Source organism: Berghia stephanieae, chromosome 12 (assembly GCF_034508935.2).
Source record: "Berghia stephanieae isolate SIO BIC M18660-M18661 chromosome 12, UCSD_Bste_1.3, whole genome shotgun sequence".
NCBI lineage: Eukaryota > Metazoa > Mollusca > Gastropoda > Nudibranchia > Aeolidiidae > Berghia > Berghia stephanieae.
Window position 1 is genome coordinate 20,253,894 of NC_088371.1, and position 5,402 is coordinate 20,259,295.

Here is a 5,402-nt window from a genome sequence, read left to right on the forward strand (position 1 = left end):
ACACACACACACACACACACACACACACACACACACACACACACCGACAAAATGACTTATAAAATATTTGGCCAGAAAAATGTTTTATTTCATATAACGATTAATTGAAACGTCAAAATTTCATTAACCCAAGACTTCGATTAAAATTGTCTCTCTCTCTCTGTCTGTTTGCCTCTCTCTCTCTCTCTCTCTCTCTCTCTCTCTCTCCTCTCTCTCTCTCTCTCTCTCTTTATATATATATATATATATATATATATATATATATATATATATATATATATATATGTGTGTGTGTGTGAGGTTATTGCAAACGGTCCAATGCTGATTCATTTGGAAAAAAAAAACTAAGGGAGAAATTTCGTTTTCATCGGTTTCGCTGGGTTAAATAAATGAGAACAAATAAACCAAAATCTGACTAGCTAGCGTCAACATTATAATATTTATAAATTTTGAAAGTGTCCAAACAGTATGGCCAAAGTTTGTATCCGTCGACGTTGTTCTGAACCTTTGAGAAATAACCATGTCCGCTATACGATTGAAGCTAGATCGTCATGGTTTGGCTTATCTTATTATATTGTTCATCTGATATAAACTGATGAAAACGAGTTTTATGTTCTCCTTAGTTCTTCCAATTAACTTATTATTATTGAAGTAACGTCAGAAAAACGGCCTTTTTTGGATCAGTCACTTTATTACTGGACTGATTTTGAAGGTTGGTGGCTCAAAATATTTGTCTTGGTCTAATTTAATTTTCAAGATAGTATAATATATATATATATATATATAATATATATATATATATATATATATATATATATATATATATATATATGCCTATCAGCGTATACATGCAGGTTTGATATCTGAACCCAATATGCTTCTACAGTCGTAACGTCACTTCCCTCGTAATGACGCATGGTAACTTAGTAACTGAATCCAAACTATCGGAACAATGGCGGACGCCCATATGAAATCTTTCTCCGACGAGCATAAAAGCGTATCAGAAGGAGAAAAAAAAAACCATCATAAATCTGATCATGTTTTGAATTTTACACATTCTGATCACAAGACAAATGAAAAGTTCTAGCCAGCATGAAGAATAGAAAGTACCGATTTTCTTTGTTTAGACCCACGATGGCCGCCGTTGCTGGGCGACGTGACATGAGACTATTGAATCCGATGACGGCCCCTGTTTAACAATGGTATAATGGACAATATTTTCGTCATTTTTGAGATTTCCATTACAACAATGAGCCCATAATGAATTGTGTTACAAGACCTGTAAATAAGTGCACGTCAGTGCCTATGTATAATAAGCCATTTATTATTATGATTTATTTATTGTCCACATCATAACCCACTCCGTGTTTTTAAATGTTTTCAATTTCGAATCCACTGTGTACAAAGATAGCCAGATTAATTTGCGCGCACCTACATACTTTATTAATGGACCTATTTTGTTCGTTGATGGCTTTTTAGATTCGTCTTAATCCATCTTAATTTCATCAGTTGTATAATAGTTAAAAACAAATAATAATCCTTTCTTTATCCACGCATTTTGTGGATTATCCAATAATATGTCAAACATCATAACATTCAGACGGCAAACATCTAAATCTCGGGTTAAAGAAATTTTGACAAGTTGAAGTTATTTTCCATAATTTATATTATCATCATCATCATCATCATCATCATCATCATCATCATCATCATCATCATCATCATCATTATTATTATTATTATTATTATTATTATTATTATTATTATTATTATTATTATTATTACTATTATTATTATTAATAATAATAATAATAATAATAATAATAATAATAATAATAATAATAATAATAATAATAATCTTCTTCTTTTTCTTCTTCTTCTTCTTCTTCTTCTTCTTCTTCTTCTTTCTTCTTCTTCTTCTTCTTCTTCTTCTTCTTCTTCTTCTTCTTCTTCTTCTTCTTCTTCTTCTTCTTCTTCTTCTTCTTCTTCTTCTTCTTACTATTATTATTATTATTATTATTATTATTATTATTATTATTATTATTATTATTATTATTATTATTATTATTATTATTATTATTATTATTATATTATATTATTATTATATTATTATCATCATCATCATCATCATCATCATCATCATCATCATCATTGGTGTATATTTTGAGGTTCAATCATTATACACATTTATCCTCGCCAGTTCCATTAAACCCTTAAAAACAATGAAACAAACATACAAACAACCAAACAAACTAAATCAATTTTGATTTAAAACCTGAAAATGTAAATTAGAAGATAGCCATCAATTTATTACTAATGGTATAGTCAGTCGTCATCATTATAGCAGTGAAATCAACCAGAAAAAATTACCGGCCAAAAAAAACCCCCAACAAAACAACCCAAAATAATAATAAATCAAAATCCGAACGATAATCGAGTCATCATCCGACGAACCCCCGATCAAATTCTCACAAAGTCTTTCTGTAATGGCAACAACATCGATTTGTATTAGCTTTCTATTTTAGTCACCAATTATAACCCCGTCATCGATACGAAAAAACTCCAAACAAAACAACAAAAAACAAAACAAAACAAAACAGGGCCGTATCTGAAAAAGCCGGCAGTAAGAGCTGGTAAACTGGTTAAGATGCTGTGAAAAGAGTCTGCCCGAATTTTGTGAAGGGTTAACTAACCACAATGGTTGGCTGTGTGTGCTCTCACGCCGTGCTCGCATTCGCATCATTCGTTCTTTTGTTGTGATGAAAGTGTGTGTCTTTTATCTTCTCTGTCTATCTATCTTCTGTCTTTGTGGCTGTCTCATTAACCGTTTTTCTTTCTACAATAATTTAGTTGTCGCTCTTTCTATTTTTTGTTGTTTTTGTGTTTTTGTATTTTGTTACCAATATACATACATACAAACATATATATAATATATATATATATATATATATATATATATATATATATATATATATATATATATATATATATATATATATATATATATATATATATATATATATATATATATATCCTTTCATTTATCAATCTACCTGGTTAATTTTTATTTTCAAACTTCATTTATCTGTCTCATGATTCTCTCTCTCTCTCTCTCTCTCTCTCTCTCGCTCTCTCACTCTCACTCTATCTATCTATCTATCTATCCATCTATCTATCTATATCTATCTATATATATATATATATAAATATATATATATATATATATATATATATATATATATATATATAGAGAGAGAGAGAGAGAGAGAGAGAGAGAGAGAGAAGGCTGGCGTCACTTATAACGCATAGGGGGAAAGGGGGGGGGGGGGTAGTATCTGGGTATTTAACGATGTATATAATCCAACCGTTTATACATGTATAGTGAATTTCAATTTCTGATGTATAACTTTACACATTTTTTAAAAACGAGTAACCAAGAGACTAACCATTTAATTTTATGCTACTCGAAATATCTATATATTTTGTTAATTTTGATTAACAAAACTTATAACTTAACACAGAAAGGAAAAGCCATCGAACGTCTTCCAGCTAATAACGTTTGTGGGCTTCTTTATCTCGTCTACCGTCTGAGTCTAACTATCCATTGCTTTACCTACCTCTGTCTCTCAATCAATCAATCAATCAATCAATCAATCAATCAATCAATCAATCAATCAATCAATCAATCAATCAATCAATCAATCAATCAGTCAGTCACTCAATCTTTTAATCAACCAATCAATCAATTAATCAATTTATCAATCAATCAATTAATCAATTAATCAATCAATCAATCAATCAATCAATCAATCAATCAATCAATCAATCAATCAATCAATCAATCAATCAATTAATCAATCAATCAATCAATCAATCAATCAATCAATCAATCAATCAATCAATCAATCAATCAATCAATCAATCAATCAATCAATCAAATCAAATTAATCAATCAATTAATCAATTAATCAATCAATTAATCAATCAATCAATCAATCAATTAACCAATCAATCAATCAATTAACCAATCAATCAATCAATCACTCAAACCAATCAATCATTTAAATCAATTATCTATAAAGCAACCAGTCTTTTTATCTATGTATCTACATCCACACATACACACACACACACAACACACATACATATTATATATATATATATATATATATATATATATATATATATATATATATATATATATTATCCACCCATCTATCTATCTATCATTTCTCTCTCTCTCTCTCTCTCTCTCTCTATTAATTATATATCCATCTATCTATCTATCTATCTATCTATCTATCTATCTATCTATCTATCTATCTATCTATCTATCTATCTGTCTGTCTATTCATCTACAGGTCTATACTTCTTATCTATTCTTCTCATTCACTGGTTTCCTTATTTCTCTCTTTCTTTTATCTTCCTTCACTTTCTAATGCCCATCTTCCAGTCCAGGTGCAATCATCTTTGCTCCAACCCTACCCCCCCCCCACCCCCCACCCCCCCCCCCCCCCCCCCATCTCCCACCACCCGCCCTCACCCCTCCCTTCCAACACCCACCCCCCCCCCCCATCCCACCCACCACGTAAATACCAACCCCAATAGACACCTACCTACTAGTCACCGTCTATACCCCCCCCCCCACCCCACTCCCACCAACCCCCTAAGTACATCCTATCGATCTTTAGCATACACTAAGAGCCAATATCGGTACCAATGAATTAGGTTATACCCCAAGCCAAGGAACGTTATTAAGGCGAGCTGCTCCTGAGTGGTGTAGAGTTCAGTAACACAAGCCGTCGCTCTGGGCTTTAAGGTCTTAACTTCGAATCCTTGTTGTTGTGTCCCTACATATGTATTCTCATAGATGACTCATGGGCTTTAACCCTCTCCTCCACCATATACAGCAAAATCGTCACATTTGTTACGACACAATATACACTTTTCTAATTCATATTTATATTGTACACCACAATGATTATGGTCTTTGTTTAATTAATAAGAATATAAAGTTGTTTTGTAGAGAGATTGTTTGAGTTTAAAAAATCAATTTTCTGCTGGGTAGCCCTGCCCTGCCATTTTGGGGAAAATACTGAATATGGTTGGTAAGGAGGGAGTTAAAGGGTATGATGCTGGGATTTTTTTTAAAAATTAACATAAAATACAATTTAAAAAATCCCTTTATTCATTCCCTTGGGGAAATTTGTCTTTTGGGGATCGTGAATAGCTCATACGGTAGAGGTCACGCTCTTCCCGGCCAGGCGGAGTTGTCGTACCAGAAAGGTCGCGGGTTCAAACCCCCATCACCGCCGCGAAATTGTTATTCTCTATTGTCTTCTGGCACTTTCTACTCACTTCATCTCTTGTCTTTAGGGTCTATCCAATGGAAGACGGGAAAG

The 5,402-nt window shown here is 32.2% G+C and overlaps 1 protein-coding gene across 1 annotated transcript in view; it reads left to right on the top strand.

Moving 5' to 3' along the window:
* Positions 1-5,402, top strand: part of LOC144957527 (UPAR/Ly6 domain-containing protein qvr-like) — a 53,423-nt gene that overhangs the window by 33,836 nt on the left and 14,185 nt on the right. The gene's annotated exons all lie outside the window — the stretch shown is intronic.